Genomic DNA, 24,127 nt, shown 5'->3' with positions numbered 1-24,127 from the left:
CTATTCCACAATGCAGATATTATGAACAACGTTTAAAAGGAGTCATATATCATAGGACTGGGAACCTCTGATCTGTCCCAAACTCTTATTATGGAGATGAAGGGTCTTTGTGAAAGAGGTAGGGTTGTTCACTGGGATGGGCAGGACTTCAATTGACTGTACCTGATGGGGAGAGGGAATCATCCATTTGGAATCCTGAAAGTGCAAGGGATACTTGGGAAAGGGGGGGGGATCATCCACTTCCCTATAACTTCCAATGTATATAGAGAACATAAGACAGGTCTGGCAAGGCTGTGTCTAGACAGAGGATGACTTCAGATGCCACCTAATCAAACTAAAGAATCTGGAGTTAATGCTTAGGCAGCCAGGAGCCAAAGAGTGTCTCTGAGATGTGGGATAAACTTATTAGGACTGGACTTTATGAAATTAACCTAAAAGCGGTGTACTAGGTAGGTGTGGCTGGTGCAGGGCTGGGGACTGAAGGCAGAGGGGCCAGACTACCAAGAAGCCATTCTTCAGGTGAGAAATGATGACAGTTTGAGCTAGGAAGCAGCAGCCATATTTGAAAAGTGAGGACCAATGCAAGACACATGTCAGCATTTAAAAGACTTACTTTGATGAGTGATTAGAAATGAAACCAGAAGGCAGAGAAGAAGGGGAGAAATAGAAACAAAATATTAATGGTGCCATCCACATAAATAAAATATCATCAGGGATTGGTTGTTACTCCAGGAGAAGGAAGAGACTAAATTCAGGGTCCAATGAGTAAGTTAGGAGAAAGTCCAAGTGGTAATATCCAACATGCAGTTGGAAGGGAGAGGCAGGCTGATTTCCCTGGGCCAGCTTCCTGTCACTGCTTTCCTGGAATATATAATAGCCTCATAATGGTGATCTCTGCACCTAGTGTCTCCTCCCTCCAATGAGCCCTCCCCACAGCTATCAAGCTTATTGTCCTAAGGAAAAGAAAGATCTGGCTACCCTTCTCAGAATTTTTCAAAGGTGTCATGGCCTTGGAGGTTGTGGGAGTGGTGGGGAGACACCACAGAGAAGGACTCAGATCCGCATTTGTTCCCTTCAAAGTCAGGCTCCAATCTTTCTCTACCTCCCCTTCCTGTCCTCTGAGCCCGGCCAAAGTCATCATCCCCTACTGCCACACATTTACATCTTCCACTCTACCCTTAGTGATGGGGTACAGGCTCTGGGAACCCCCTTGAACTCTCCTTGAATCTTCACACTTGATCTGGCATTTGCCTGAGGATATAAGCTTTTCATTATTGCTATGTCTAAATCTCTGTCACCTCCTGACTGCCTCTGGCTACTTCCCACCTTTGATCCAATTCAAACCCTATTCTTCTGGTTCCTGGCATCAGACAGTCTAGTCACCCCACACTCCTGGCCACTCTCATCAAGATCCTCCCTAGACCTCCCTCCTTCCATCACTCCAGACTACTTGACCAACCCTAGATCCTTCCACAGTCTTTCCGTATATAAGATCAATCTTGTTTCCAAGAAGATACTCAAATTCATTCTGGACTACTTGTCAATACAAGCATCACACGGGCTCAGATAAAAATGCTCAGATTCCTTAAGAGTCCACCCAATGCGGCAGATCTTTAATAGACTCTGTTTTTTCTTTGGCCGAAGGAATGTTTGGGTTGAATCCATTCAGGCAGGATCCGTGTGTCACTATTATGGGGTGCCAACACCCCTAAACCTCAACATTTGGATTAATAGCTTCTTTGCAGACTAAGGTAGGTGTGGCTGGTACAGGGCTGGGGACTGAAGGCAGATGGGATTTCGGCAGGAAGGTGGCCTCTCTTGGTCCCCCCAGCTCATAGTGTTCAAAGTCACTTGTATGCGCTTTGAATGTGTCTTTTATGTATCAGGGTCTGCACATTTTGTCTCCCCCATGTAAGTTCCCTGAGGACTAGGACTGTTTTCTCTTTTTAATGGTATCTCTAGCCCCTAACCCAGTATCTGGTATATAGTTAGTGCTCAATAAACATTTACAGAATTAATCTACCAACTTTGGAATCAATTTTCCTTCTTCTGCACTCAGCTCAGGTTCCATATCCTTGGTGAAGTCTTCCTGGGATCATTGCTCTCTCCTCAGTTGTTATGCCTACCCTTCTTCCTCCTCCTCCTCCCCTTCCTACTCTTTCAACTACTTTGAATTCTTTTTTGAAAATGTATCCTCCTAATATAATAGAAACTCCTTGAAGGCAGGAATTTTTCATTTGTACCTTCGTGTCCTCTGGAGTATTCTTTGGCACAGAGGAAGAACTTATTAAATACTAGTTGAATTTGAATATCTAGCTGATTGTTTAGTATATGAATTACATGCTGATAACTGTGCTTTCAGAAGACACTCTGGACAAAGTATCTCGGGAGGGAGGCAGGCAATGAGACTGCAAAGGGTGAGCACAGCTAACGCTGATGCTACTGTAGCAGTTCCTTTGAAAGTTAATGAGAAGATGGACGAGGGAGGTGACATATGGATTGGAATGAGTGTACAGACTTGAGAGACATCAGGGAGGTCAAAGTCACCAGCTGAGAGATTGACTGGATGTGGGGGCTGCAGGGAAGGTTGGAATCCAAGATGATTCAGAAATCTTGGGTCTGGGCAGACTGCCATGCCATCAATAAAGGGAGTATTGTGAGCTCATAGATGTAAGACTGAAAGAGACCTTGAAAGTCAATCAGTCCAATCTCCTCCCCTTATTTTATGAAGGAGGAGACTGAGGCTTAGAGAGCTGCCATAGGTTGCCAGGTTATACCCGTCTAGAAGAATGGGAATGACAAGGATGGAAGATGTTATGGATTTGGAGAATTTTCAGCTTGGGGAACTAGCTGCCTGTTGTACATTTTGTTGTGTATTTGGAGAATAGGTCAGGGTTGTTATTCAGTTGATAAATGCATTTCAGTATGTTTATTAGATGGCCTAAAGTCAGAAGAGTTGGGTTCACATGATACCTCGGATGCCAAGTACCTATGAGACCCTGAGGAGGTCACTTAAAGTCTCTTAAAGTTCCTCAGTCATAAAATAAAAACAATGGGGCTGGACTACACCACCTTTGAAACTTCTTTCAGCTCTGCCACCTTGATCCTCTGTACTTGTGATTCTATGATCCCAAGTGCCCTCTACACTATGTGCTGAGCTCTTTGCTAGGTGCTGGGGATAGTAGTGGCATAGTTAGAAATACTCTGCCCTCAGTGGGCTCACATTCTATTGGTACAGGGAGTGAGCACAATGAATAAAGGTGAGCAAGTTTTTAAAAACTCAACAAAATAATGGTGGAATCAGGGCACATTTGCATTGACCTGAGATTTGAATGTATCAGATCAAACAGGAAGAATGCAGAAAGAGGAAAAAAAGAGGTCCTAAATCAGAATCTTTGACAAATGCACACAGTGAAGGGCTGGAAGGAAAAAGAGGAGTCATGGAAGAAAAGGCACAGACAAATTGACAGAGAAAGACAGAGACAAAAATACAGAAAGATACAAAGGGACTTAGAAACAGGGAAAGGCTGAGACACAGAAACTTTGAGAGAGAGAGACAGAAACAGAGACAGAGATACAAAGAAGGGGCCATCAGAGAGACAAAACATACCAACAAAGAACTTGGAAACACTGTAAAGTGTAAAGGAAACAGTGGGAAAGGATAAATGACCAGTGGTGAATGTTAATGCTATGGGAAGGAAGACAAGTACTTACAAACAATTCCCAGTAGCATAGTTATCAGTGTACATTCCTTAGCTTCTTTCACTTCTAGGGCTATAAATTCCTGGAGGGCAGGAACAGGACAGCAGATTTGTAGGGACATTGTGCCTCACTATAAGGTTCTGGGGAGACATCTTGATCAGTGTTCCAAAGGAACATGAGTTTATTTATAAGTTTTTTGGGTGGGAGATGGATATGACCAATGAGAGTACCCCAACCACCCCTACAAACCATTCAAAGACCATAAGACACAGAGGAGACAAAACAGGTTGAAGGTGCAGGTACCCAATTTCATTAAGTTGACATGCTATTTCTTTTAAGCCCTAGAGTCTAAGATAAGTACTAATGCTCCAGGTCTTGGGGAATGCAAAGTGCTTTGAGCTCTCTGTGAGGAAAGCATTATGCAAATGGATCCAGGGACATGATTATTATTCACCTCAGTGGTGTGTGAAATCTCCAAGCTCCCAGCCCCATTCATCTCCAACGAAGTATGAACTTCAAAGCCGGCATGAGCAATAGCAGCCACGACCATTAATAAGCACTGGTACTTTATTATTTTTCATTTTTCCTTTAAAAGTAAAATTAAATGTGAAGAAGTTAATGCAACACAAACTTTGTAATAGGAGCATAAAAATGCCGAGGGACTCGAATGCAGATTTTTTGAGAAATGCCTACTTTCTTAAGCCTGAATGTAGGTAGTTAAGAGTGGTGAGCCAGGATGTCATTGACAGCAATGTACCACCACTCCCATCAACAGTAAGGGTCACACAATCCAATCCAACAACAATTTGTTAAACGCCTACTCTATGTAAGGGGTGCAAAACACACACACACACACACACACACACGCACGCAGCCACATACACAATCTCCTGCCTTTAATTGCCTTCTTTTCTAATGAAATGTATATGATCATTTCAATTTCTGAAACAATTCACATTTATTAACTCATATAAGTATCCAAAAACCATATGAGCTAGCTTCTATGTGCACTGTTTGTTTTTTGGCACCAGCAAGAGAATCAGCTTGGTATGTGGTAGGAGACCCAACAGAGTATTGAGTCCCTGGGATAGAATAAAGACGGCTTAATTGTTGGCTTTGTATCTCTAGCAACTAAAATGGTGCCTGGGAGACCTTAGGCCCTTACTAAATGTGCATGATTCATTTACAGATCATATAGACGTCACTTCTAAGGTTTGAAACTAGTCTTTATGACTCAAAGTTCAGTCCTCTACATATACAGAGACAGGACCTGATCCACAAGTGGTCTGAACAAGACATAGGGTTTTCAGAGGGAAAGTGGTAGCAGGCCATTCTCTCAGCAAGAACCATTATAGCTTGCCCCAATATGGGATTTTTACAGTTACAAAAACATTTCCTGGCAACATGTCTGACAGGTAGGCAGAACAAGTACGGATATTTATGTTTTATAAGTGAAAAGTCTGAGGCTAATGAAACTGAAGGGGTTTTTCTGGGGTTGCCTGTCTATAAACTGGGAGAGATGGGACTAAAACTTAGGTTGCTTGATTCCTTGATCAGTCTTATTTTTCAGAAAAAGGAAGGAAGGAAGGAAGAATGGAAAGGATGGATGGAGGAAAGGAGGGAAGGAAGAAAGAAGGAGGGAAGGAAGGAAAGAAGGAAAGGAGGGAGGTAGGGAGGAAAAGAAGGGAAGAAGAAAGGAGGGAGAGAAGAAAAGAAGCATTTATTAAGCACTATGTGGCAGTGACTGTAATAAGTCCTGGGGATACAAATCCAAATGGAAAGAAAGACTGTTCCTGTACTCATGGAACTTCCATTCTAATTAGGGAGGAGGACATATAGAAAGGAGCTGAAGGGGAGAGAGTGGTGACATAAAGGAAATCTGGATACATTTTCAGGTCAAGAGGTTGACAGGAACATGGCCAGGAGGAGAAGATAACCCTCGATTCTTCCTACTGTTAGCATTTGAATTTGTTTCTCTTCTGGGATAATGGATTCAGAACTAGAAGAGATCTTAGAAATCAGTTCTTCCTGACTTCTCTCTTTACATAAGAGGAAATGGAAACACAGACAGAGCTATTATGAAGAGGAGCCACAAAACTATAAGGAATTGCAGCGAAATTCCCACCCCGGGTTTTCAATTCCAAACACAGTGCCTTTTCCCATAGAAAGTGTAGTCTCACTTCCCCATCATTCCCCTCTCATTGCCAAATCCCTCTTGGGTTTAGGACCCTCCCTTCATCACCCTCCCTACCCAACACAATGTACTTCAGTCACAAACTCAATCTTGGTCTCTAATTCATCCCTGCCCCAATGTTAGTCTCTGGGTCAGGGTCATGTTGTTGTGGTTAGTAGTGGCCAGGAGCTAGGGGAGGCAAGAAAGGAATGCTGTATTCTGTACCCAGCCCCTCTGGATCTCCACCACTAGTGAACTTGACTCAGCTGTAATGTCCCCACCCCCAACCCTCTGCCCTTGCAGAGGCCCCACCCAGCCTGCTCTTCCATTCAGGAACCCTGCCCAGCCTGAGCTGGTGAAAGGACCAAGAAAGTCTTTTTTTGGAAAAAGAAACCTGAAGCTCACTCAAAGGTGGATGCCTCTTTTACCCTCAGTGCTTAGCACAGTGCCTGGGACATAGCAAGAATTTAATTCTTGATTGGTGGTACATTTAAATCTGAATGCATTTCCCTATAGAAACATTTCCACTTATAAGACTTCTAATTTGATAATACTGTCCTCATTCAGCTACATCTGAAGTTACATGGGCTTTGGGATACTAGCTTGGGAGCCAGTCCACAATGCACACTATTGTCTCTTTGGGGAAAAATGTGGTCCCTGAAACACATAACCAAGGATCATAATTGCCAACCTTGATAAAATGCTGACTGTGTGCCAGGCACTGTGCCAAGCATGTTTCAATTATTATCTCATCTGGTCCTCACAACAATTTTGGGAGGCAGGTGCTATTACCATCCTCATTTTACAAATGAGGCAGCTGAAATGAACAGAGGTGAAGTGACTTCTCCAGGGTCATGCGGTTAGTAAGTATCTGAATTTTTGAACTCAGATATTCTTGACTTCAGACCTGATACTCTCTCTACTGAGCCACTTAAACCTTGCCATTTATATTATGCAGAAATTCAGGCCCACTTACTTGGCGTCATGTCGTTTACTAGCTTATGTGTGTCCTTAGAGTAAGTTGGGTTTTGGTAAATTAAAACCTGTTTTCCAATGGCTCTATAAACTCTGCCTCCATTTCCATACTATCTCCTATGTCCCGAATGGAGGAGCTACTTGAATAGAATACTGTGTGCTTTATCTGAAGGCCATCCAGCTGGCACAAAGCCATAGGAAGAATAGGAGAACAACAGTAGCAACACAAATCCTGGTTAGCAATAGGACCAACAAGATCTTGGCTACTCCTTTGGAGAAGGCAATGCAATGGCATTTCTCAGTGCATCTTTATTGGCATGGCACCATGTCAGCAAAGAACTTGAAACATGGAGGAGGGGCATTTCTCATATATGTTAAAGTACTTTCTTGATGCTTTAAAAAAATCTCATCAAAGTCATTTATGAAAAAAAGACATACTTGCCCCCCATTAAGACCAAAGCCCTCCCTTGTAAGAAGAAGGAAAAAAAAATAAGTAAAAACTCCTAAAACAGTAAACATATCTGATTGAGTAGCAATACTCTTCTGCCTTAACAGTGCAAAGTAACTAACCAAAAACAAAAGTTCTCCGACTTCTCTGTCATGAAGAAGGAAGAATCTCATTATCTACTGTCCAGAGTCTTCATTTGATGATAGCTGATTTTGTTGGATTCAGTAAAAATTTACTGATTGCTCAATGAGTCCAAGGTCCTGGGCTGGACATCACGGTTATAACTAGGGCACATCCTGGTCATCACAAAGCTTATAGTCTAATATTGATGGTGAAGAATGGCAGAAGTGACAATATAAGGAGGATATGATATATGGGGAGAGAGACTAAGACTGAGACTAAGACAGCAAGGAGAGAGAGAGAGAGACAGAGAGAGAGAGAGACAGAGAGAGAGAGAGAGACAGAGAGAGAGGTTGGTAAAGTCATAAGTCAGTGTATGAGGGAGAATAGTTGGAGATTAGAATGAAAAGTTGGAGAAAGGCTCTGGAAGACCTTGCATTCTATACTTAGAACACTAATAATGAAGGACTCTTGAAGCCTTTTGGAACAGATGAGCATAGTACATCAGGAATGTTAACATGGCAGGAATGAATAGAGAGAAATGCAGTGGGGAGAGAATGACAGTTAGGACATAAGATAGGAGGCTGATTTTAGCAGTTAATGAAGAATTAACTAAGGTAGTAAGAGTCACTATGAAAAGAAAGGGAAAGAAGTGAGATGCATGGTGGAGGTAGAATCCATAGGACTTGGTGATTGGATGTTAGCCCAATTCAGATGATATTTAGTCCCAGAAGGGTGGTAGGGATATGGATGTCAGTATCATAGAAAGAAAAGACTGAGTTTGGTTATTGAGTTTCATGTTGGACAGCCCCCAGGTAAAGATGACTAAAGGTCAGTGGAATATTTGACTCTGAAGAGAGGAGAAGACTAGAATTTTTCATTTGAAAGTCATTCACACAGACCTGAAAGTTGACATCATAGTAAATGAGATCGGAGACAATATAAGTAGAGAATATGATTCGGGAAAGAATTGTCCATTCTGCCATATTTAAGGTATGAGAAATAGAAGATGGAAAAACAAAGGATAAAGGGCAGGAGGGCTCAGCAAAGTAGAAGCAAAATTTGGAAAGTAAAGTATCAAAGAAGCTGAGAGTCATTTTCCTGAAGGCCAAGCTAGTCATTGATGCTTCATGCTATGAAGAATTAAAGGAGGAGGATGACTGAGGAAAGGTCAGTGCATTTGCCATATGAAGAAGTCCAGGGTGACCCTCAAAGAAGGGAGAGCATGGAAGGCAGGAGGAGAAAGGATTTCTTGAGGAGATCGAGGAAGTGAGGTTAAAGGATGCTTTGGAGAAGTTTGCTTGTGAAAGGAGGAGAGCTTGAAATGAAGCATCATGTTGCAGGGGAGGATTGAAGACCAATGGGAAGTTGCCACTGGAGGGGCGGGGGTGGGGGAGAATGGAGACTAAACACAGTAGAGAAGCAGAGAGATAGAGGATATCTGATAGTGAAACCAGGAAGGAATAATGCATGCCCAGATGGAGAACCGGGAGAAGGAGATAAGGGGAAGCTTTCCAGGTAATACTAGCATCTTCCTATGTAATCTAAAGGCTAATATCTGAAAGGATTGGTTAGAATCACTCTGCTTGACACCAGAAGGTAGGATGGAAAATGATGGGTGAACATTTCAAAGAGCCCAATTTAGGCTCATTTTAAAGGAAAACCATAAAGCCACAAACCACAAACCTTCCTACCAGTAAAAGGCCTTGGTGAGTTTGGATGTGATATCTGCTTCCTGAGGTGCCATGATGGTCCTCCTCACTGCCCACCTTCTGGAAAAGCTTCGATCTTTGTAGCGGGGGTCATAGAGGTGGTTCTGGTTCAGGTCCCTTTTGGACTAGATAAGTGCCTTGAAATTCTGTGATTCTAAAAAAAGAAACATTTTCTTGTTTACTTTCCTTGAATGTATATAGCTTTATTGGCCAAATGCAATTGGCTGACAATCAAGGCAAGATCACACTACCTGGGGCAAATGAACCTCTCAGCCTATGGCCAAGTTGGTCAGGACATCAGCAAACTTTCCTCCAATTCCAGACTCCCCAGAGTCATTGTTCAATCAGATTCTAGAGGGCCTAGATTGGTCTTTTGCACTCTTTTTAGCGAATTCCATGTGGTCAGCACATTGGAGAGCAGCCAGACTTCAGATGTCAGTGTAGTGAACATAGAGAAGTCAAAGGTGAACCTTAAACAATCCTGTTAGAGACAAAACAAGCTGACACATGCTAATTAATCCTTTCCCATGTGCCCAGCTCTGTGCTGTGTCCAAGAAGATGAAATGAAAAAAGGCCTAATTCTCAAAGAGCCTTCATGAACAAAAGGCAGTACGTATCAATCAAGCAAGTATTCATTGAAGCCCACATTCTGTGGTAGCCTGTGGGGATCTCTAGGGCAAAAGCGAAGCAATGCCCTGCCTTTTAGTTGATCAGTTAGTCAACAAACATTTCAAAAGTATTTACTCTGCCAGGGACTAGGCAATAAATGCTGGACATAGAAATGCAAGTATAAAGAGACACAGGCCCTGCCCTTAAGGAGCTTACATTTTAATGGAAGGGGGTAGATAACAGCAGCAATAACAACAAACCGTGTAGAGGAGCCAAACTGTATGGGGGCATGGTAATGTCTGGGGAGTCAAAAGCAGAGGTAGGAGAAGAATGGGGCTGATGTGCAGGCACTGTCCTAAGTGCTGGAAAGAAACAATCAGATAAGCAAGAGGAACAAAAAATCAATAAACATTTATTAAGTGCTTGCTATGTGACAGTGCTTGTATTAAGTGGTACTAGGAATACCAAAAAAGGCAAAAGACAGTCCCTGCCCTCAATGATCTTACAATTGACCCCACCCATGCAAACAAACATGCAAAGCAAACTATATTTGGGATAAATAGGAAATGATTAACAGGTGATAGGCATTGGCATTAAGAGGGTTTGGAGAAGACCTGTTGTTGAAGGCGGAATTTTGGTTTGGACTTAAAGGAAGCTAAAGAGGTCAGTAGTAGGAGCAGAGGAAGGAGAGTGTTCTAGGCATGGAGGACAGCCAGAGAAAATGCCCTAAGCTGAGAGGTGTATGTTTTCTTCATGAGTCAGCCAGGAGAATATGTTGTTGGACTGAAGAGTAAGGTAAAAAAACTGGAAAGGTATGAGGGGACCAAGTTATGAAAGGCTTTGAATGTAAAATTGAGCATTTTTATAATTGTTCCTAGAGGCAAAGGTGGGCTACTAGATTTTATTGAGTAGGTGGGGTTGATATAATCAGAACTGTGCTTTAGGAAGAATCACTTTAGTGACTGAGTGCAAGATGGACTGGAGTGGGGAGAGAATTGAAACAGGCACACACCCCCACCCCCATCCCCCACCAGACAGGCCATTGGAACAGTCTTGGTATGAGGGGATGGTAGCTTGCACTAGAGTGATAAAAGGAAAGGTGGCAGGGAGCGTTGCAAAGATGAAATTGACAGGCCTTGGCACCATATTGGATCTGGGCTGTGAGTTCAGATGAGTTCAGAATGACTTCTAAGGTGTGAGTCTTAGGGTCTGGGAGGATGGATCTAGGAGATTTTGCCCTGTCTAGAAAAATTCCTCTTCCATAACGCCCCTATACAGTACATTCTTCATGACAGTAGGGAACATCTAGACTTCAGCTGACTCCTATATTTCATGTCTTACCTGGCATGACTAAGCAGATAGATTTGTGTGTTTACATCAGTCAAGAAATATGGAATGATTTTTATCATTTCCACAAATAATTCCTTTCTCGATATAAGATTTTGCTTTACTGAAACTTTTTTTTTTAAATCAAGAAACAATAGACAGAAAAGATGAGGCCTCTGCATCTTTCAATCTAGTCAGGTGGTGTGCTCCAATGAGAAGAGCCCTTGCTGAGGAGTCAGAAGACTGAATTCTAATTCTGCCACAAATGCTTACTATTTTATGATGTTGGCCAAGTAATTTGCCCACACTGCTTTCCATATTTCTTTGACATAGAATGGGAGGTTTGAACAAGCTGTTTTCAGATATTCTTTTCAGCTTTAAATCTATGACCATGTGAACTGTATGATATGAGCTCCTGTAGAAAATCATTTCCAAAACAATAAAAATTACATATTTCTTTGTTGTATTTTCATCAAAGATAACCTTGATGACAATGATCCAGGACAATTCTGAAAGATATATAATGAAAAATTCTCTCCACCTCCAGGCTAAGAAGTGATGAAGTCTGAGTGGAGATTGAAGCGTATTTTTTTCATTTTATCTTTCTTGCTCTTTTCTTTTGCCACATAGTTAAAATAGCCATATTTTGCATGATTTCACATGTATAACTGACATCACATTTCCTGTCTTCTCAATGGGTGAGGGAATGGCAGGGGGGGGAGGAAAATAATTTGGAATTCAAAAAAAATGAACAAACGTTAAAAATAAATAACAAATTCTTTTTTAAAGATACCTTGATGAACCTGTGATTTCCATTAAAAATTAAAATGATAAAATTGACTTCTGAGTCAATAGTTACTTAAAATATCTTCATGAAATTTCTAAGTAAACAATAGACGTAATTTCTTCCACCATTCTCTTGGTGTCTTCTCCCTGAGAAATTTTGAAAGATGATCCTTCAATGCTTTGAAGATTGTTTCATTTCCATCCAGGTTTAATCTGTCTGCCTTTAGGCTAGACCAGCCAATTGTCCCAGTTTCATCTTCCTAACTGTTGTTTCTCCGTCCTCAGAGAGTACTTAGGCTATTAGATTTCAAATGTGGCTGATGCTGGAAGTAGATCATTTGAGCAATGGTGACAAATGTATTCTTTGTCTTTGTTGTCCTCCTGCCAATGTCACTTATGGTTGCTTTTGGAATGATGTCACACGTTGGGTCTCATGCCAAGCTTTCCTTAGTCTTGTTGCTTTCACTGTTTTTTTCCTGTTTTATTAAATTTTAAGGCTCATCATGTTTTCTTATGCTTTTTTTGTGTCTTTTGGATGATTCTGTAATCTAGGCCAGTATTGTACTTGGTTACCATGCCAATCATACCAACTTCGTGTTGGCTACTAATATGACTTCCGGACTGTTTGGGGCCCCTCATTGTAACTACTGCTAAACTTGTTCAGGAAATATTAATTTTCATAATCCATGCCCTTGTCTTGTGTTTTTTTCCTTCCACTGCCCATATTTCAGCATTACCAGCTTATTTTACAAGACCACATTGATGCTATTGCATTTGAATGCTATATCTTCTAACTTTATCCTCTGTTTTACTTTTTATGAACAATTTGACCTTTGCCTTAAATGTCTGATGGTCTGACTGAACATAGACAGCTATTCCAGTACAATTCTCATTAATTATCAATCATTTCCTGTTCTTTAAGGTCAGGTGTTACACTGATTAGTATAGCCAGAGTTTTCCATCTGTAATGCACTGCTTTGTTGAGTCCTGCAGGGGAATGGGCTCCAAACCCAGTCAGACCCTAAAAGCTAGAGCCAAACACAGGGCTGCTACTCAGTCTATTCTTCCCCTAAGCACCTGCTCTGATACAAAGCAAAGCAGCTGCAATTTGGTGCCTAGTACTGTGGTGGCAATTAGCATTTCAGGAGAGAGTCCTCCATCTGTCAGACCCAGCACTGAACTGAAGAGCTACTTGGCCTAAGCAATGGAGAGTTTGCTAGACAGTTGATGCAGCCTTCTCCCTTGGCTCACTTAGCTTTGGCATTAATCATTATGCTATTTTTGCAAATGCCTTTTTTAGTTAATTATGTTATTTGCTAGCTATTAAAAGCAGGAACACCAATCATAGCTTGTGAACTATAGTTTTAGGATTATGGATCCTAAGACTTCACCCTGAGCTTAGCCTCAGTCACTCCAGTTCAGACCCAACCTTTAAACCTGGGAGAGCTGAGTTGGGGGTATGACCCAAATGGGATCCCATATCTCTTTGTCTCGAAGGCCGACTTTCTTCTGCTTAGCAATGTTGAAAGTAGTAGCATAAATATGTTGGGCTCCAATTGTTCAGGTTTTTGGGGGTTTTGTTTGTGTTTTTTATTGGAAGAAGGTTACATATCATTTTTTTCTTGACCTTATTATGTTGGTAGCATACTTTAAATAGAAATTAATTTTCTATATGCAAAACAAATACTCTCAAGTACTTGGTGTTCTTGGATCTATTTTATATATTTAGGGTAAATTAATAAGTTATCAGTGAAGAATGAACCGATGCCGATTTTGATAACAAATAAAGATAGTACAAAGTTTATGACACTTTGGCTTTTTCAGTAACCACCAAGTTGATAATGAATTATTTTTGATATCTCTATAATTCTCAAGCATATTTTTTTACTCCTTGGTGAATATTTTTCTTTTCTTGGGCAGATCTCTATATTTGAAAGTTTCTGATGTGATGTAGCTTAAAGAATAAGCATTTGTATGGCAACATTTATTTAAATTGTTTTTTTTTAAATATGTATGAATCAATATGATGTCTAGGTAATTGTAATTGAAAGTTTAGTTTGGCATGAAGCTCTATTTGGAGAACTATTTATTGGTTGATTTCTTGAGAATATTTTGATGCTTGTATTTGTAGCATGAACATCTGTCATTTGCCAATCCTTGAAATACAAACATTGTGCTTCGGATATGCTGTTGTAGCCACCAGGTTATGCCTTGACAACTGTTCACTATATTTTCAATTTTTAAGGTCGGAACTGATATATTGTGCAATTCCCTCCAGTGCCTAGTGTGATCTAAATTGTTCACCAATTTAAGGCTTCTTATGGATAATTCTGTAATTCCTGATACCAATGGCCCGGTCTTGAAATGTTATCATCAACTCCTCTTTTTGCATTTGTTCAACCTTTTTTCACTAGCATATTGTTGGTTGAGTTGATGCAGCTATTGTCTGTAGAGGATTTCTGTTTTCTTGAGACTCAGCAATTCCATAGGCTCCATTTGTACATAAGCTTTGTGGTTGCTCATTGGCAGTATAGTACAGTATAGCATAGTAGAGCCTAGCATAGCATGGCATAGCATAGTATAGGATAGTACAGTATGGCATAGTATGGTACGGTATGGTACAGTATGGCATAGTACGGTATGGTACGGTATGGCACGGTATGGTATATTATGGCATGGTACAGTATGGTACAGTGTACTATAATGTGATATAGTACAGTGTAGGATAAGGTAGGTTATGCTGTGGAGTAGAGTATAGCATAGTATAGCCTAGCATAGCATACCGTAGTATAGCATAGCATAGTAAAGTGAGTAGATGACTGGCCTCAGAACAAGGCCTAAGTTCCAGACATGTCTCTGACATCCTGCATACATGACCCTGGGCAAACTATTTAACATTTTAAAGTTAAAGTTAGCTATAGTCATATAACATTAGCTAGCTTGTATATCGATTCAATATTTTCTTCCATTTATTAATGTTTATATGTGATTATTTCTATTGTCATGAAAGTCCTTCACTAAATTAAATTGTTTCCATTTCATCTATTCCCCCTGTGTCTCTCATTTTCTTTCCTTAGAATAGCCCTAAGCAATGAGTTGGGAACTTAAAATATATCATTGAAATATACACAACTTTAATTATGCTTTGAAGTAAGCAAGTTGGGGAGTATTTTTTTATAAACTACCTAATATTAGCATAAATTTGTTTACATGTTATGCAGATTGGGTTCTGATTTTTAATTTTCAAAAGATTGTTTTTGTTTGATATTACTGTGGGGGATAATAAAGACATTTTCTGTTAAAATTATGGGAAGTAGTATAAAAAATATAAAAGACTAAGACTATAAGGAACAGAGAAAGTAACTACTTATAGAAGCTACTATAAGCAGCAAAGGAACAGACCAACACTATTAGAAGGAGTTTCCTCATCTATGAGTTCCCCAGACTAATGAAATCATGGGCCTAATCCCTATGCCCCATGTATGTATATATGTATGTATGTATGTATGTATGTATTTGTGTCTTTGTAGGTCTATCTTAGTATCTGTCCATCTATCTATCTACTTGTCTATCTGTCTGTCTGTCTATCTATCTTCATTGTCACCATCAGTAGAATTGAAATGGTGCCCTAAGATTTTCAAAGCGCCTTTGCATCCATGCATCCACATCCACATACATAAATCCGTATCGCATTTGATTCTAAACAACGACCTTGGAAGGTTGGTGACATTATTGTTGGATAAGGAAACTGAAGACAAGGAAAGTGAACTGGCTGCCCCAGCTGCCCTGGCTCTCCCAGATCAGAAATGACTGAGGCTTTTCTGGTTTCCAAGTCCAACATTTGACTGCCCTTTGTTACCTAACTGCCTGCACTTGGAAATTTCTTCTGTTAATTCTGATGTTGCTGTTGTTCTGCTAAATCGTTGATGCCAGATGCTTGAATGCTGGATACATTGATAATTAAAAACTAAATTGGGTGGTTGGGACTTTGATCATGAGAGGAATCTGCCTGTCAGTCCATTTCAGGCTGTTTACAAGAAAGTAGATGACATACAGACTTTGGGGAGGTAACTTCTACAGTTCATTAATCAGAATAAAATGTACTGATTCTGTATTTCTAATTTTATTTATAAGGGGTTATTAAAATATGTCTTTCAAAATGATGCTGCCCATACTTAGGGAAACATAAATATAATAAAAATTATTTAAGATTCAGAAGATTAAGGGTTTTTCTTCCATTTTTTAAGAAAAAGAGGAGATAAAATGAAATAATTCCATACCAAAACGTTTCCTAGGAGATTGAGAGATTTTCTCCAGACCCACTTTGCTGTCTGTGTGTTTTGTTTTTTTGCAGTGGGTGGTGTTTAATTATGCTGAGGGCAAATACGGCTAAGGTAGAAATGAGAGAAGGACATTCAATTTGCCTGCATAAGTACCGAGTGGCAACTTTGGATGTCAGTTGGTGATAAGTGGGAGCTGGGAGACTTGCATTTGATTAAGGTATGTACCTTACTTTCATCTTTCGAGCTGAGCCAAGGAGTAGAACAAAGAAACCAATAGGGAAAATTCATTTTTAATTCTGATTTCAATTGCGAAAGTTCAGGGAGAAGTTAATGAATCCTGTCAACATTCTTGAAGGGCTGACGCTCTGGGCTTCCATCACTCAACAGCGTCACTGAGTGTCCATGAGGATCCATGTCTTTCCAAATAACTGGAAAGACTGGTAAACATTCCAAATAGTTGAGAACAAAACTAGGCAAGGAAGAGCAAATGGCATGAGTTGCAAATATTAATATTTCTTCATTAAACTCAGAAGAGGTAAAAAGGGTCTTTAATTTGCATTTCTAAAATCTTATGTATGGAGTGTCAACATATAGATCTGATTGGTTATTGAATAAGTTATTTTATTTAACAAATAATCACTAGTGGTCCCACATGGTTTTTACCCCTAGTTGAATGAATGAAAAGATTAGGCTATTTCTATGTGCAAAGCAGTGTGCTAAGTTCAGTGGATACAAATAAAATGGTCAAGCAGTCCCTCCTCCCAAGTAGCTCATATCCTAACGAGGAAGACAACATATGGGAGGTGTATGCTGCAGTTAGATGGAAGCATGCTGTGGTTCTTTGGGTGCAACAGTAGAGTACATAATCTCATGCCTCTTCTTTAATGTGATTTCCAGGGATAAAAATCCTTTCAATTTCGGATGATGACCCACTTTCCAGAGCCAAGGATTTGGTGGCAGGACCTTTACTGCCTGGGTCTTCCACAGCTATGGCTGTAGCTTCTGCTGGAGCAGTTAGTTACCTGATTGCATCTCTAGAGGGCTTAGTTCCTATGGCTGATTGCTGAGGGCACTGAGCTAGAAGTACAACTAGTACCAAGGATTTGGGATTCAAGGTTGTGGGCTGGTCCCCTTGGTGTCTGAAGGGAGATGGCGATCAGAGTGGTTGTGATGGCCTGACTTGACTGGCAGCTGCTAACTCCCATCATTCTCTCAGGGTGCCACCTGCTTCACCTCTGGAAGATAATGAAGTAATTTCAAACCATTCATCTGACACACTTTTAGTTAACTTACTAAAATACTGCCTTACAGCAGTCATTTGTTGTACAAGTAATTTGCACTAATCTACTGAATATTATTTTATTGAAACACAAAGTCTGTCCATATGACCGCAGATCAAATTCATTGTCAGTTTAAAAAAAAACAAAAACTATTTCTTCCTATCTCAGTATTTAGAAGGGTCAGTGTTCACCTCAGTGCAGATAGTCTCTCCCCTGGTATATCAATTAATCCATTTTCTGCATATCCCCTGATCCTTTCTGATTTAGGTCCACAGAACCTGTTACTCAACCTTGGGATAGAATTAATTCTGTTTTCTTCATTCTTGCTACATGACCATTCCATCTCCATTTTCAATCACGTACATCCTGGGCAGATGACTATTACATGATGTATTTTGGTTTTTTTTGGCAGGGAGGGGCAGAGGGAAGGCACTACTGGTAACAAGCTGCAACTCAATTGAACCTGCCAGGTATGATGGGATTGAAATCACTCGATGTTAGCTATGACACATTGACTCAATAAGACCACTTCTGGATTCAGTCTTAAGACCTCCAGTGAGAAAGACATCTTTCTATCCTCAGGCAGCCCATTTCACTTTGGGAGTGGCTATCATGTCTGATCTCTACTTATTTGTACAATCATATTTGTTCTCTACCTAGCTTTCATCCTAAAGTGAGCTGCTCGTTGTCCCAGGGTGGGCATTGCCACTGCTATGTTTTCTCTCTGAGCTGCCATTTCCTTCTTCTCCATTTATCTGAGGATTTCCTTCCTTCCTTCCTTTAACTGCTGTCACTTTCCCTGACCTAGCCATCACAATTCCCTCCAAATTGGCCGCTTGGCCTCTAGTCTATAGCAGCTATGTCTTAGGACTATTTGTATCTTATATTCAGGGTCTATTTTACCACCTAAATTAAAGAAAATGATGTTTTTGTATATTTTGTGCCTAAAGTAGTTCTTGGCACATAGTAACTGATTATTTGTTGATTGCTTATAAGCTGTTGGAGGGCAGGAATCAAGTCTTAAAATGCTTTATGGCCCCCACCAAGCATCATGTTACCCTTCCTGCACTAGGTCCACCCTCTGGAAATAGTCTCTTTGATGAAGTACCCCTCCCCTTTCTGGACATCTCTTCCCATTGGTGAGTTGTTCCCAGGGCCTACATTTTGGAGGGAGGTTTAGAACGGCCATTCTTTCTTCCCCTCCTCACTCAGTTTCTGATTTCTAGCTTCTCCAGCTGTGGACCTGAGCAGGTATACTACCCTACCTCAACTCCCCTCATTTTCCAGTTACTTTTATGTGTTTTCCCTGTCCCCCATTATCCTTGAGGACAGGAACTATCTTGCTTTCCCCCCTTGGGTTTGTAACCCCATGAATTAAAATGGTGGCTGGCATGTAGTAAGTGCTTAATAAATGCTTGGTCCTCATCTGCCTGAACCTGGAGCCCTTCTTTCCTTGATATTTTCTATTACTCAGCCTTTTCTTCTACTGACTACTAGAACACCTAGATGAAAAGCTTTTAGTAGATGCTCTCTTTCTCCCCTCAAGTCAGCTTGTATTTACTTCTCTCTTGCTATAAGCCCTACCCCGGAATGTCAGCTCCTTGAGGCCAGTGATTGTCTTCCATTTTACCTGGGTGACTTCATGGCTTAATCAAATGAGATGATAACAGGACAATGGTCCAAAGCTTCAGAGGTGAATTTATGTGTTAGCTATCATTGCTGGTGTTTTGCTTCTTATTGCTGTTACTAGGTTTTTTTAAAGTTGAATTTATTTTTCAAGAGGTAAACGATCAGCGACCTCTGGTTTTGGTTGTATGGAGCCAAATGTCAAACATCAGAACACCCTTGTGACAAAGAGAAGCCTTGCTACCCTTAAAAAGGGGCCCCAGAAAATCTTGTGATTTAGATGGAAAGGTATCACTTCCATTGTGCTTGACCTTGGGATAGCCAGCCCACCGCATAGTCCCCATTAGTTAACTGCCGTGGTGCTTGCTATGTGGGGTGGAAAGTCAAATACTCTGATAAAAGGCTTCAGTGCAGTTTGATCAAGAGTGTGCAGAAAGCCAGAATCAAAGCCATATTAGCTCTCCAGGCCTTCTTTCAATTTCCTCTAGAAAAAAAGGGGGGACTGAATTCAGGACTGTGCTCCAGCTGCCAGCTTAATCTCAGAGCAATTACACCCCCCAAAATCAAATCTTTTTCCTACACCACGTTTTGAGCTGACAAGAGCTAGATCAATAAGAAAGAGCAGAGATTTAAAAGTTTAATTATTTCAGGTGTGAACCAGAAAGCAATATATTTGTGTTGCTTAATTTTAAAGCTAATCTAGTTAGCATGGATCATGGGCACAGTGTCTGATATTCCTACCTGAAAAGCAGGAACTTGGAAGATGATTCATGGGGAACCCTCAGGCTGTCTCCTGCCTAGTGCTGACATGCACTGAGCCTCTAAATATTTAGTGAAATACTCAGTTATGCTCGTGATGACTGTGTCCACACTGGGTTCTCAGCCATGGTTCTATAGTACCCATTATTCAGTCTGAGCTTCTTGGATCAGACAGGGCTTCTTGTAACAGGCTCTGCATAAGGAGTCAGTAAACCCCCAGACAGAGGTTAATCACAAGGAGAACTCCATTGCTGGAGAGCTTTGAGCTAACCTAGTGCCATGTGACCTTATCAGCAGCCCTGGTGGCCAGTTCTATTTTTGCTCTTCTCCAGATGAGGAAACTTATTAAGTTCAAAGAATTTAGGCCTAGGAGTCTGAGGTCGGCAGTAAGATTTGCACATTGGCCTTTCCTTGCCCCAAGCCAAATGTTCTTCCTGACTAGTCTGTGGCTACCTTTCAGCATCAGTATTTGCTCATGCACATTGGAGATGACCCCAGATCAGAAGCCCAACATCACAGAAATGCATACATTGATAAGTAACATAAGACAGTCACTCTGGGGTTTCATTTCCTTGAAGATTTCATGTTACTGGCTATGGCACCAGCATAGATCTCTTACTGTTTGGCTTATTTCAGTTTATTTCTTTCCCCCAAAGGAAAATGAGCCACTCTTTCTTGTTCCATAGGAGACAAGAACAACTTGTTACCAGTCCAGGGCCTAGAGTCAGATTCCATAATCCTGAGAGTTTTGTAAGTAAAAATAATCATTGGTGCTCTTCACGAGACACATGCATAGACAAGACTTACTCCTGGGGCCTCCAGTCTTAGAGCCCAAGCCCCTAGACAGCCCCAACTCACTCGAATTTCAACCTCTGTTTCCCAAGGTGGGTCAGTAACTTCTCTGCTATTTATATAATATTCGAGCATTGTCACAGGGGCTCAGAGAGTTCAAATGTCTTGTACTCAGGGTTTCCTGGCTCTAAGGTCAGCCTTCTGCCCATTCTACCACATTGGCATAGCAGCCCATAGCAGATTATGGCATAACAGGCATAATCAATGTTTATGGAATGAATGAATGACACAATATGATTTCCAAATATCAAATATGGTTATAAAGCCCAAATCTCCGAGCAGAAGGGCTGGGACAAACCTTTCCAGGGTTATTAGAGCCAAAGAGAGAGAAGCCAAGGCTTTGAGCGGAGGGGCAGAGGCCGAAGCTGGCTGCTAGGCTGCAGCCTTGGAACTCCCCCACACAACACCATCAGAGGTGCCCCCCCGCAGGTAGGTTAGACCAACAGCAAGCAGAACAAATAGCACCCAGCCATGTGGGGCTTCCTCTCCCGGGGAGCAGAGATTGCTGAGCTGGGCCTGTGGCCAATGAAGGTGCATGCCACAGAGGGCCTCTGCCTTGTGTCCGGTGGTTGCCTTGGCCCTCTTCCTCAGACACAGGCTGCACGGTTCTTCTTGGACCACATGTTGTTGTTGCTGTGGCTGTTTTGTTTTAAATGATAGTACTGGGGAAGGTGAGTTATGTTCTTGGGGTCCCTGGCAGAGCAAAGCCACATTGCAGGCACCACTGGCCTTCATCAATTTATGTAAAGCTGGAAGGATGTGGAAGTGGATGCTCAGCTAGTGGCCCTTCAGTTAGTCAATCAACAAGCTTTAATTAGGTGCTTCCTGTGTGCCAGGCACTTTGCTAAGCACTGGGGATACAAAAGAAAGGCAAAACACAGTCCCTTTCCTCAAGAAGCTCCCAGTCTAATAGGGGAGACCACATGCAAGTGATTATGCATATACAATACTAATGAGTCACATTTATATACTGCTTTCATTTTAACAAAGCATGCTACAAACATCAGCTCCTTTAATCTTCACTAAAATCCCATCAGGGCTATTAGCTTCCCTCTTTTTACAGATGAGAAAAAAATGAAGTAAACTAAGTTCAGTGACTTGCCCAAGGTCACTTAGTTAGTTGTCTTCTAATGGATTTTGAACTTAGAGCTTTCAGATTCCATGCCCAGTGTTTTAACAATCCAGCTAGCAGCTGTTGTGGGAGTGTAAGACCAACCCAAGCCCAACAACAAGAATGCTACCAGCACGCTGTAAAAGCACGGGTTCTTTTGATCTGCTTAACTAAGGAAAGCTATGTGAAGGGGTTGACAAGCTTACTTTAATTCAGCATACAAATACCATTCACTTAGCTCAGGGGAAAAAGCCAGCACCCTGAACTTCAGAACAAATACAAACAAATTACAAACATCAACAGACAGACCTTGTCTGATTCAAATCCCAATACATAGTTACCAGAGTTCAACAAAATCCCAACATCTGGGTTAAGAGCTAGAGGGCTTCTTAGCTACAGCTGCCCAAGAGTCTCCAAATGCCACCAAGAGTGAGAGCCCTGTGCAAATGGCTCTGTCTTCTCTTCTTGTAGGGTTTCAGACATCATCAAATGTCAGCTGAATGACCAGAACTTAGGCTGCTATGATTGGTTCTTGAGTTACCACCATCCCTTGGTACCCTGGGAGCTTCACACCCACATAGGCTTAGCACCTAATAGGGGTTTGGGCCTGGGGTTTAGCACCTAGTAAGACTCAATAAAATACACTGAATTACTCAAAGGAAACAAAAGCCAAACTCTTCAAGGGCACTTGGTCTAACTAAGTGTTAAGAGCCCATTTTGCTTACCAACATACCCAGGTGTCTGTGAACTGTGGTGCCCCCTACCTTCCAGTGTCTAGAAGATATGGCAGATAATCTCCCTGAGAGAAAGCAAGTAGCTCTGGGAATAAGGAAAGTCTCCTGCAGAAAATGGGCCTTGAGTTGCTCTTGAAAGAACCCAGGAACCATAAGATGAGGGTGAAGATCATTGTAAAGATGAGAGAAAGCCAGTTCAAAGGTAGCAAGAGGAGATGGAGTGGCATGTTTGAGAAATTGCAAGGAGGTCAGTTTCACCAAATCTTAGCATTGAAGAGAAGGCTGAGAGATAGGAAGGATCTAGCTTCTGAAGGGTTTTCAGCACCAGAGAGGGGGTGTTACAGGTGAGTCTGGACATAGCAGGGGACCACAGGACCACACTGAGCTATTGACAATACTTCTGCTTGGCTTATTCTGTCAGCGACTATCTGGGAGTATGTTCTGAGGATATTTCCCCCTTTGTGCCTGGGAACAAAGGAAGCCACCAACCCAAGCAGGGAATCCCTCCAGAGCTGGCAGAGGCAGAAAAGACAGCTGCCTCCTTTGTACGTGGTCAAGAAGCACTTTTCTTTTAAAAAGAAGTGGTAAGGTAGAGATGTATAAAGTACTCTATACATATTTTGGAAGGCTCTTACCTAAGTTTCTTGAAGCAATCATATCTAGGATGAACAAGTGTGTGGAAAATGGATCTTTTCTTCTTGGTGCTTCTCAGTCACTTGAGGGTGAGGACATAACAGCTTTAGTGCAATGTCACATGTGGCAAAATGAAAGTTCCCCAACTTCACTGAGGGATGAATCCCGAAGGATTCTAGGAAGCTCTTTGATGAAATGCATATTTTAAACAGACACAGCAGACATAGAACTTTGGCTCCATCTCAGCCTAGTCAGCACATTTGAAGCGCAGAGGTGATGTGCATCGAGTGGTGTGGTCCATCCTGGGCTTGGGTGGTCTGTCCTGGGCTTGGGGCTCTGAATCAATGTTTTGTGCAGTTTTCTTTCTGTAGATGGGCAGCCTGCTCACAGAATGCTATGGCCATGTGCTTCCTGCTTGTTCTTAATGGCATTGTTATTTCAGAGGGAGGCAGCCATGCTTGGAAATCCCATCTGTTTTAATAGCACACAGCCATCCTCTGTGCAGGCTGAGGGAGGCTACCCAATGATTTGTGGTCTAGGTGGCATGTTTGTTCCAAGACAAAACAAAATGGGGACTTTTTTTCAAAGATAAAAAAGAGAGTTGACTTGGCCATGACTGTAGCTCTGAAATATTTCCTCTCCAGTTCCTTCATGAGCTACAGAACCAGATCAAGAAATGTCTCCTCTCCTCCTCTGTCCTCTCCTCCTCCATTCCTCTCCTCTTCCCTCTCTCCTTCTCCTTTCTTCTCTTCTCTCTTCTTTCATCTCCTCTTTTCCCTTCTCTAATTTTTTTTGTTCCATTCCCCTTCCCTGCGTCTAGTTTCTCCCCTTTCCAGGTCATCCTCCATGTTGGTGCTGAAATATTTTTTCCTTCCAAATAGTCCTGGCCATGTATCTAACAACCCCTGGCTTTCTTTGCCCCTAGAAGCAAATGGAAGCTTAACCCCAGTCCATCTTCATCCGCCCTTTCCATATTTCTTTCCCAAGACCCCTCTGTA

Source organism: Trichosurus vulpecula, chromosome 4 (genome assembly GCF_011100635.1).
Source record: "Trichosurus vulpecula isolate mTriVul1 chromosome 4, mTriVul1.pri, whole genome shotgun sequence".
In the NCBI taxonomy this organism is placed as follows: domain Eukaryota; kingdom Metazoa; phylum Chordata; class Mammalia; order Diprotodontia; family Phalangeridae; genus Trichosurus; species Trichosurus vulpecula.
Note: the sequence above shows the minus strand (reverse complement) of the source record.